This window comes from Dinoponera quadriceps, unplaced genomic scaffold (assembly GCF_001313825.1).
Source record: "Dinoponera quadriceps isolate SergipeBrazil2010 unplaced genomic scaffold, ASM131382v1 scaffold1266, whole genome shotgun sequence".
Taxonomy (NCBI): Eukaryota; Metazoa; Arthropoda; class Insecta; order Hymenoptera; family Formicidae; genus Dinoponera; species Dinoponera quadriceps.
The window spans coordinates 606,777-617,944 of NW_014555494.1; the positions used below are offsets into that span (position 1 = coordinate 606,777).

The 11,168-nt window shown below is 46.4% G+C and overlaps 1 protein-coding gene across 5 annotated transcripts in view; it reads right to left on the minus strand.

Moving 5' to 3' along the window:
- Positions 1 to 11,168, minus strand: part of LOC106744500 (serine/threonine-protein phosphatase 2B catalytic subunit 2-like) — a 161,194-nt gene that overhangs the window by 44,768 nt on the left and 105,258 nt on the right. The window lies entirely within an intron of this gene.

The following is an 11,168-nucleotide window of genomic DNA, read 5'->3' on the forward strand; positions in this document are numbered from 1 at the left end:
ACGGAGTAAATTCAACGATGTAAGAGGCGTCGTTCCGTGGCACGAAACAAACGTAATTTAACATGTCTCTCGGCTCATTTCCTTAATGGAATGTTTCCTTTGTCCCTGACAGATATTATGCATCTTCTGTGGATTACGACGGGAAAAATCGTCCGTGCTTCCTTCCCTCTGCTATTCATTCTCTCTCTCTCTCTCTCTCTGCCGCCCTCTCCTCCCCTCGGCCTCTCGGTACGGAAAACGCTCTGGTAAAGCGCCGGATTCTCGTTCGCGACTCTCCCCGCGACCACGATGCCGTTGTTCTCGCCGATCGATAGCGCGGACACGCTTTGTCGTAGCCGAGCGTATCCTCAACGGTATCCTTTACGCGGTTTACACGTGGAGGGATCCCTTTCAATCGTCCCGTCCTCTGCCCGCCCACACTTCACGCAGGATGACACGTGTCTAATCATGTTTGCCCCCTGTATCCGCGTTCACGATGACTCCTAATTCGCGATTTACGGTAACTTTAATCCTCGCGATTTATAATACATAATCTCTGGGAAATCAGGCCGTATGTGTTGTGGAAATCAAAGATAAATGCAGTCAGCGAGAGGGAGAGAGAGAAAGAGAGAGAGAGAAATAGAGGGAAATAGAGAAGTAGAGAGAAAGAGCTCACGTTTCTCGTTTCGCCGCTGCTACTGTTTGCCCCGCCGCGTTGCTGTTACCGTTTGCGTTCTCAGAGAGTATACGTGAAGCACGGAAATGGACGGGAGAGCTCGAATATACATACGCGTCGAACGCGTAAAAGCTACAACGTAACGCGCGCACAAAAAGTCGTTAAAAGCGGCTCGTCCCCCTTCTTTCTTTTTTGCACGCAAGGTGTATCTCTAGAGTCGTTAATCTTTCTACCGGCGCTCTTCTTGTCCCTGCGACAGTTTTTTCCCGGAATACTTTCGCGATACCACCCCCCCCCTCCCCCCTTCCCCTCTCTCTTCTCTACTCTTCTTCTCTTTCTCTCTGTTTCTCACCTTGGCGAGAAATATCATCCGGTAATATTGTTCGATCAAATTCGGCGATTGAAAATTTCGTCGATTAAAAAACGCGACTTAAAAGAAGCATGCAAAATGAAACGCGTTACACTCGCGTTACTCCGTAATTCTAATCTGCAACGCGCTTTAATTAACTAAAATTCCTAAAATCCACGCTTCCCTCCTTCTCCCCTACTTTCTAACTATTTCTCTTGTCTCCTCTTCTCCTGCTACTTCTACCACTCAAGTTCTTATCTTTTGCGCTGCGACTGTTTCTCCGCGTTTTCCTCATTTCATCTCATTTCATTCCTCTCCCTTTCAAATTCCCTAGTTACTTCCTTCCTTTCTCTGCATGCCAATAGAACTAATAACTTTTCTCTCCAATGAGTTTTCTTACTTTGAATCCTTATTTTTTCCTTCATGCTTTCTTTCATCTTAAACCTACTTGCGTAATTGATTTATAATTGCTTTATATCTATTATATAAACTCAACAATATGCTTATATCGTTCACATGTATACTTTAAGTCCTCAGAGAGCCTGCCTTAGGACTATAACAAACGCTTTTCTTTTACCCTCTTGTTTTCTCTTCGCGTAAGATCGTTCCTTTCGAGGACGACGCGTAAAAGGGGCGCGAAGCCTCTGCGATTTTTAGCCTGGCACGCATCGCCTGGGTTACCGCGATAATGCGATTACGCGATTACGCGTGATTGTACGCGCACCACGAGTCGAGTCTTGGCTCAACTTCGGGTAGTCAGGCGTAATTACCATCCCGACGTTCCGCAAGTTTCTCCACACGTCGTAATAGTTCGGCTTGCTAGTCACACGGGGATATTCCGTGCATGACAGGGAGATGCGATAGCGCTTGTCATCGCCGTCGGTTTTCCGAGAGAAAGAGTAAGAAAAAGTGAAGGAGAGGAAGAGAGAGAGAGAGAGAGAGAGAGTGATGGGGGGAGGGGGGGGGGGACGAAAAANAAACAAGAACGGCTCCCGCGGGAGATCGGAAAACGAAGAAATGTCGTCTTTGTGCGGAGTTTCAGCGCACAAAGGCGACATTGCGACAAAAAGGCGGCGAGGAAAGCTGAAGGAGCGAATAACGCATTAATGCGGCCCGCATGCAAGTGACTTGCGAACGGGGTTAATGAAGTCGGCGGACGCGGTTGTTATACTAATTAACTGAAATAATTAGCGCTCGCGTGATCCCCGCGGGAAGCGCGCGCGCGTTCTCGCGATATAAAGCGCGTCGGTTTTTTCGCAAGGAACAATAGCGGCTACCAGCGAGAGCGTTCGATCGCTGTTAAAGGTCCCGAATGAATTCGCGTTAAAGCGTGAATGTTACGTTGTGTCGTCGTCGTCAGTAGTTGTTGGGCAAGCCGTTTATTTCACGCGCCGTCGCACGTGCACGACGACTCGTTCGTTTTAATTAATAGCCGGCGAGCTAAAAACGTTTCGTTCGCGAAGCGGAGAGAGATACGCAATGGCAAATTGTCCGTTTCTAGAATGCGCCTCTCGCGCGTTTAAAAGAGAGAGAGAGAGAGAATACACACAAAAATTTACCGTCGCTATCACTCGTTAATTCGCAGGACGCGGAGATCGTGGAAAAGTCGCAAAGAGCGGTATACGTCGCTTCCCTTTCCCCGCGTTTAATCCGATTGTCGTCACTTAGCGCTCGGAGCATCGGCCAATCGTACGTCGCGCACGCGATCTGATTTGCCCCACGATCGTACAAACGACGACTGCGAGAGAAAGCGAGAAAAAGAGAGGGGAGAGAGACAAGAGAGGGACAGTTGGGCGGGGGGACATAAGCGGGCTCGAGCGACGGTGGATACGATACGGATAATGCCATAATGACGCATAATTAAGGCGGCGAGTCCTCCGGCAACCTCGATCCGGCCCGACGCGCGCGATCGCCTTACGGCGGATTATACAAAACTTCCAGCCCGCCCCGACGTTGATCCCACTACTGCTGCGAGAGACGCAGCCAGCTTTGCAGGCCGAACGCGAAGAGCTTAGCGGGTCGGTCTCTCCTTTTTTTATTCACCTCTTTCCTTTTCCTCTTTTTTCTGTCTTTTGCTACGGTCTCTCACAATCGTGCAAGAGATACACGCGGAAGGAAGGAGAGGAATTACGCGGAGGAGCCCCCGTGTATTGTCCCGGCATTTGGTATTCATATCGTAATACCGGCGTCTCGCAAAACACACGCCTTTTATACGGTACACACGGAATAATACATGACGATAAGAAGAGGGGAAGGAGCAGTGGGAGGAAGTATTCGTGGCACAGTGCACGGTATGCAGGTACAAAGAGCCGTCGTCGGACGGCCCCGATCGCGATCCTGCGAATTAGCGCACGTACAGACGCGCACGTGAGGATAAAGGGAAAGGAGGATAGGAAGCAGATGTTGGAAACGGGGCTCTAATAAGGACACGTCCGACGCGAAGAAGAGCCAGCCTCGAAGGAAAACCCTTTTTGGGTACGCTCGCGAAAACAAAAGCGCGCGAGCTGTGCGCGCAATCCGCTGTGTCTACTCCGCTCTTACGTTTATCGACTTCCGATCGTTGCGGCGATTTCGAAAAAGAGAAACCGAGGAAAGTGGCGGCGAGAGGAGAGAGAGAGGGTTGCGCGCTCGAAGGGAGAATCGCGCGACCGAACCGCGTTGGATCGGGGCCGACGGGCTCCGCTTCGAGACTCTCCCGAGACTCTCCTTCTTTGCTTCCTCCTTTCCTCGCCCGCAGCAGCCTCGTTTTCCGCGATTGTTCGCGCCGGGGAAGAAGAAACCGAGAGCGAGAACAGAGCGGGACAAGAGCGGACAAGAAGTGGGTTAACTGTCGCGTGATCTCCCCCGAGAAATGGCTTCTAATCTGAAGGAGTAGGGAGCGCGGCTCTTCGACGGTCTCTCTCGCTTAACACCGGCCTCGTTACTTCGGAGGTACTTCGAGATTATTATTATTATTACTCGGGGACGCGGCTGTGGATGAAATCCACACGAGAGTTTCCGATATCCCGACACGCCCGCTTTCGTTCACGCGCTCTGCGCGTCATCGATCGTGTCCACCTCGTCGAAATGGAAAAAAGGAGCCCGAGCTGGATGGATCGCGCCGAAATACGCTCGTATTTCTCTCTCGAGCCCCTCCTGGGGGAACCGGCTCCTCTCTTGCGCGAGACCGGAAACGATCGTTGCGGGACGGTCTTTCGTTTCTTGCCGTTCTCCGCCGTCAGCTCTCGGCGCCTCTTGCTCGATAAAAATGGACGCGATCCGAGGAAGCCTCGGGCTGGGGGAGGAGAACGGGATTATTAATCGCCAGATACGCTGTTGCTGCTGCTGCTATTACTATTATTACTGTTACTACCGCTCCTACTTCTCGCTTACGCTCGACTCTTCGACTTTTTTTTGCGGAGCGTGTCACGAGAGACGTTTACGCCGACGACCGGAGCAGCGCGAGCGGGGAATCGCGCGCTTCGTCATCGGGATAAATAACTACTTCTGTGTATTAGCTTTTAAATATTTATGAAACGGAGTTTGTGGAACGATTCGTATCTCTCGCGACCTGAAGGTGCGCGCGCGTCGTCGTCGTATATCGTACGCGTCGGGGAAGCCGGAGCAGCCTCGTCGTTGCGCGTCTATTATGCTATCCATACGCGCGAATAACAAAAAGCGCGACGTTTCTCGCATTTTTCTTTCCTGCAAACGCGCTACCACCGGCCGACTGGACGATTACCGCGATGTGTTACGCAAATATATTTAACGTTTTACGCTCCTGGGATTAAAGATTAACACTTTAAACCCGGCCATGGCCTCCGGTGGTAGCGAGAAGCTCAAAGTGTCGGAGAGGAGGTTCGCGCGAGGCGTGGAAACTCCGGGATAATTTTCTTAATTTTCCCCCTTTCCCAGCGAGACGCAAAAGCAACGTCGTGCCGGGTCAGCGCGTTTCAAGATTGCCTCGACGTTCTTTGTAACGCTGCTCCCCCCCCCCCCTCTCTCTCTCTCACTCTCTGTCGGTCTCGTTCTCCGTATCATCGAAACTTTTCTACTCTATTCGCGTTGTTATTATTATTATTGTTATCATTATTATTAAAACGACTTTGCGAGTCACAACACGCATCAGGTGCACACGCGCGAGCCGATTAACTTAATAGCGGCGCGATAGCGCGAGCTCGACCGCTATTTAAAGCGGCGAGCCCCGGAACACGATCGCATAAATCGCGAGTTTTCAGCTGATAAAATGCACGCGCCCTGCACGATCCTCTCCTCTCCGCTCCTCTCTTTCCTCCTCCACCGCCGACGAATTACGCGGAATTAATGCAGCATGACCGATACGAAATCAGACGGCTTTAATGCAGATCTACGAGCGGCCTCGTGCGCCCGGAGATTAACGACGATCGCTTCTCGACATTCGGTCCACCGAATCGTTAACTAATAATTCCTCGTGATATTGTGTCTCTGCCTATGATCCGCGTCGGCGAAAAATCGCCCATGGATGCGCAATCGCGAAGGAATAGAAAAGAAATTTTGTCTGACAAATAGTAAATTTATGAAAAGCTCTTTTGAAATGCGTCACTGGAAATACGGCACTTGGCGCTAGAATCTCCTTAAGGATAATTTGCGCCTACTTAAACGGCCTAAGCTAATAAAAACCTACTTTGACAATACTGATACTTTGCAACTTCTCTCTTGAATCTTTAATTTTACAGATTAAATTTTCATCCTGCCTTCAACGACCTAATTTGATGCTAAAACAGCTAAAATGAAAATTTAAGAAAATTAAGATATCAGGGTCAAAGTAGCGATTATAATATATTATTAGAATTGAAATGATCTGTTTTGCAATTTTAGCTCCTACTATGTTATAAAATTGAAAGTTTAACATAGAGCTAAAATTTCAATTCGAGGAAGTTTTATTGTAATTTGTGTAACTTGATTAAAACACAGCCTCGAGATGTGAAATTGCTCCGCGATCTCGCGGAATTTTAATAACTCGCAGTGTTTCGTCGTTGACTCGCGGAAATGTAATGTTCAAGGATACATTCGGAATTTATTTCTATTACTTTAGCTCTATTACTTCTACTTAACCCTTCACAAAGAGAAGAAGGTAACGAACGAGAGGTCATGTTAGCTGTTGCGATGGAAGTTTCCGATTCTCTCTTTCTCTCTCTCTCACACACACACACGCACGCACACACACACACGCACGCGCACACACACACACACACACACACACACACACACACACACACTGAAACATTTCATGCGTGCGAGTCACGATCAAAGATTCCGAACGATTATCCGGACATTAAGAGGCGGAATGGAGATTAAGGCGTCGTCGAGAACGTTTCTGAGGTACAGGACGTACAGTCACGTTTTACGACCTCTTGCTCTCAAAGGATTCGCTATATCGCTCGGCCGCGGAGACTGTCGATTTCCATATCAAACGTCCTGAAAATGCCGGCCGATAAACGCCGTACGAAAAATAAAGCATAGGATATTTCGAAACTCGGGCTCCGACAATCCGGTGGATCCGTGGCCACCGCGATTCAGAATTCGCCGATGACATAAATCCTCGGGAAAGCACCTTCCCGGCGGTGGGGCGAGTGCGACGTTTGTTGCTATCCTGTAGAGGGGTTTCGCGCTCGTTCGCGTTAAATGTTAGTAATTATACATAATGACCTACTTTGACGCAAAATTCAATTTGCCTTCCCTCATTGCCGCTGAAGCGAATATCTCTCTCTGTTTTTCTCTCATTTTCCCTCCCCTCCTCTTCCTCCCTCTCTCTTTCTCTCCCTGATGATATCACCGATTCGAATTCATTGGTAGCTTTCAAAAATCAACTATTTCAATTTCTACTTCATCGAGAGATATCGAGTTACGGCGTGATTTATTAGTCTTACAATTGCTTGTAACTGTTCACACACACACACACACACACACACACACACACACACACACACACACACACACACACACACACACACACACACACACACATGTATGTGTATACCACGATACCACGAAAATACATAAACAAATACTACAATGTATTCAATATCTCTGAACAGTTACAAGCAATTGTAAGACTCTGATAAATCACGCAGTAATTTGATATCTCTCGATGTATAAAATTGCAATTTTATATATATATATATTAGAATATTATATATATATATATATATATATATAATTGCAATTTCATATAAATTATATATTTATATTTCTCTGTTACTGCGCCGTGTGAGTAGATATCGTGTCTGGCCTTTAATGATAGTCGATCGTACTTCGAGACTGTAAATTTATTGCACTATTTAATTTTGGATATTTATTTGCGCTTATATTGTAAATATTGATATGTATGTATTGAGTACCCAAGGGAGTTTTTAATCCCAGAGAGGGTTAAATTTATCTGTCTATCTATCTACGTATCTACCTTTCTCTCTCTCTCTCTCCCTCCCTCTCTCTTTCAATCTCTATACAATCTCGCGACCAGCTTCGTAACCGCGTTCGGACTGGAATCTCGTTATACTTTGGTCCGCGAATTTCCGATTGAAACTAAACGGGTTCTCGCCGTATTCTTTTTATTCCCCCGGCTTGGACCGCCGACGCATTGCCGACGCAGTCTGAAATTAATCCCCACGTCATTTTACAGTGCCGTATCATCGCGTAATCGCCCGCCGTTTCCTTTAATTAACCTGGAAAGCACCGAGGCTGCGTGGAGACGTCGATCGTTAGGCGAGATCGTCGCGCTTTTACACGAGACCTTCGTCGTTCCCCCGTGAACACTCCTCCCCCCCCCCCCCCTCTTTCGTCAGCCCCACCCTCTNCACCCTCTCCCTCGATTTCGACCGCGATCTCGAACGCCATATATCTTTACGAGGGTATCGCGGGGATAAAAGCGGGACGTCCTGAAACGAGACAAAATCCAGGCGAGTGGCGGTGCTGCGAAAACGCGACGGGATACTTTCCGACGATGCGCAGGCTTGATATGAAAATATCGCGAATTTTTACGAGCGTAACGAAACACGAATCTGCGCATCTTTTTCCCCTATTTTCCCTCCTCTCTTCCCTACCTGTCTCTCTTTCTCTCTCTCTCTCCCTTTCTCTTTTTATCTATCTGTCTATCTATCTATCTATCTATCTATCCATCTATCTCGTTCTCTTTCCGTGTTTCTCTGCGCGTATCACGTCGTAGCATGTCGATAGGTGGGAAATACGTGAATGTCACTCGGGAATTTCGATTGCCGCTGCGCGAAACGCGATACGCTCGTGCAGAAAAGTAGCGAGCACTCGAAACGGATGGGGGACGCGCGTGTTTAAGTTAGATAAGTCCCGGAGTTTTCGCGGATTGAAGAGCTGGGGAAATCCAGACGACGGGACGCGACGCGAATCTATTTCCCGTTTGTCGCGGCTCTCCCGACGTGTCGACACGTAGCGCTAATTCGCGGCGATAGAGACACAGACACGTACGTAAATGGGATACGGTTATTCGGTCCCGCAACTATTTCTCCCCGGGGGACGGTGCAATTGTCGCGCGCTAAGTAGAACCGGTTCGCCCGTTGTTGTTTGAGCAACGTACACGTAATAACTGCGCGCGTCTGCGCTGGCATTCAGTTAAATTAAGGAGGACAACGCGGGGCGTTAGCGGTGTTAACGCAAGCATCGATAATCCCGCCGATCGATATCCCAATAACGATGTTAGACAAACAGCGATGTCGATATCGGGGCAGCACCCGAGGATCACGCTGACAACACCAATTCGAAAAATAAAAATTGAAAACACCCGATTCGTGCCGACGGCGCTCTAATTAGAACTCACACAACGACGGCAAACGATCGCAGGCACGGAAACGAGTGTGCGACACGAAAGGAGCCGGTCCTGTGGGTATTACTTCCCGGATACACCTGGGTACCTGTCTATTGAAAAAATTATCCGGGCACTCGAGTGTCGTGATTAGCGTATGCACACGCAGACTTTTTTTGTTGCATAATATACTATAGCATGTTAATAGTATAATTTACTAGACTTGTATTGCGCGACTAAGATATACTCATATTGAAGTTAGCATTTTATATGTATATATGACAGCAGTAATAAACAGTTTGATCAGATATTTTTTAATTTGATATTCTGACTTTATGTATGAATTTATCGTACGTATGAGGAAATATCAATAAAGTAAAAAGTGTCCCATACTGAAACATGTATTTTCGACGCTGCAACTTGGAGCGCGTTATTTTTAATGTCAGCATGAAAAAACATTTTATCCCGGGTAGTGACGTACATGTAAGTAAAAAAGGTTTTTTAAAAAACATTTCTTGTATTAAAATCGATACTTGGTAAAAGTTTCGTTGAATTCTCAACATGGCCGTGTGTTAATGTAACATAATGTGATTGTGCTATTTGAAGATCCGCGTTGAATGAATATTTAACATTTTGTGTAGAATTAATATTCAACATTCTTTTGTGTTAAAATAACATAATTTGTATGTAAATATACACTTGAGATGAAAATTACGTAGTTTTAGAGCTATTTTTCCTCGGTAAAACAAATAGTCGTTAAATCTGTTAAATCAACGTGTTTTATTACACAACATAAAATTGTTGACATGACATGAACACATTATGTTAAATTAATACACGGATGTGTTAAAAATTTAACACATAAATTTTAACAAGAACTGAAAGAAATTTTACCACAAGTACAATATATTTTTTAATGTATATCCATATAACGAAAAAAAGGTGAAAAATAATTTTTCCTTTTAGTTACTTTTAGAATTATAAATATGTTATTTTTACATAAAATTTGCTTATAAATAATGTCAAAGAATCATGTTTTTTGTATTAATTTTTGACATACTATATGTGTTACTTCTCAACATATTTGCGTTAAATCAACACAAAAATCTGAACGGACCGTTTGGGACATATGAAGTGTGTTAAATTCTACAAAAAATTGTTTACGGTATATAGTACTACTACTATATGCACATTTGTGACAGCAACAGATAGAATATTCGTTTATTGTAATTTCGTGTTCGTAACACAGACCATGATGCCTGTGCAGCGATGTGCAATTTTAATCGTGTCATTCACGTTGTTTTCCAAAATTTCCCATACTGCCTCGAAACTGTTTCGACGTTGTCAATATATATCCTAGCCCAGCAAGACTACTACAGTACCTTTTCGATTCGATGAATGTTTATATCTTCGAGAGAAATTCTTCGCATATAGGAAATATTGCGAAACTAAGAACGAAGCTGACACGGAACCAGCTGCTACGAAAATCAAGGGCAAAGGTCAAGTGAGTATCACGTGGGTATCACGGGCGATTTTTAATTCCTAGATATCCGGCTACCTGTCGTCTTCAGACGGTGACGACTTGAATACCCAAGTAATACCTCTTGGCGAACTCGGGGACGTACCGGGGAAGAGAAATTACTTGGGTTTATACCGCCAACGCTAATTAGAAGTCACAACAACGACGCGCGATTGCAGCGCTACGCAAACGGATGTATAACACGAAAGGATCGTTTACTACGTTTACCATTGTAACGCGTCGCGACAATCACGTTACACCTCGGCTTTAATCCGTGTCTGCATCCCTGTCCCATGCATAACGGGCGGCTTACTCCCCCTCTCTTTCTCTCTCTCGTGCAAACATCGCGGCAAAATACATCACCGCTCGCACACTTTTTTCAAGCGCGATATCGGCCCCGAAATGCGATTTCTTTTAATATAATAAACGCCATTTTAATAGAAATAAGCAAATATAATAAATAAAATAAATACCGATTCTTCCAATAAAAAAAAAAAATAAATACCGTTCGCGAAAGTATCGCTGCCGCGAGACAGGCAGGATACACCGGCAGACGAGAAACGGAAGGGCGCGAAGGAGCAGCGACTGGCCGCTGGTCGGTCGAGTGGAGCGCGTGCACGCACGCTCGTGTGTGCACACGCAATGCAGGAAGGTGAGAGAGAGAGAGAGAGAGAGAAGCGTAGGTGGACGATCGATAGAGCAGGTGGCAGCACGTCGGGCTCCCTGGTTCGCTTCCGGCGGAGAGTCCAATGACACTCCGCCGATCGAGCGATTGGCCTCGGCACAATTACGGAGGAATAATATCAAGGCTAATGCACAGACGGCGAGACAGGGGCGGGGGGGGGGGGGGGGG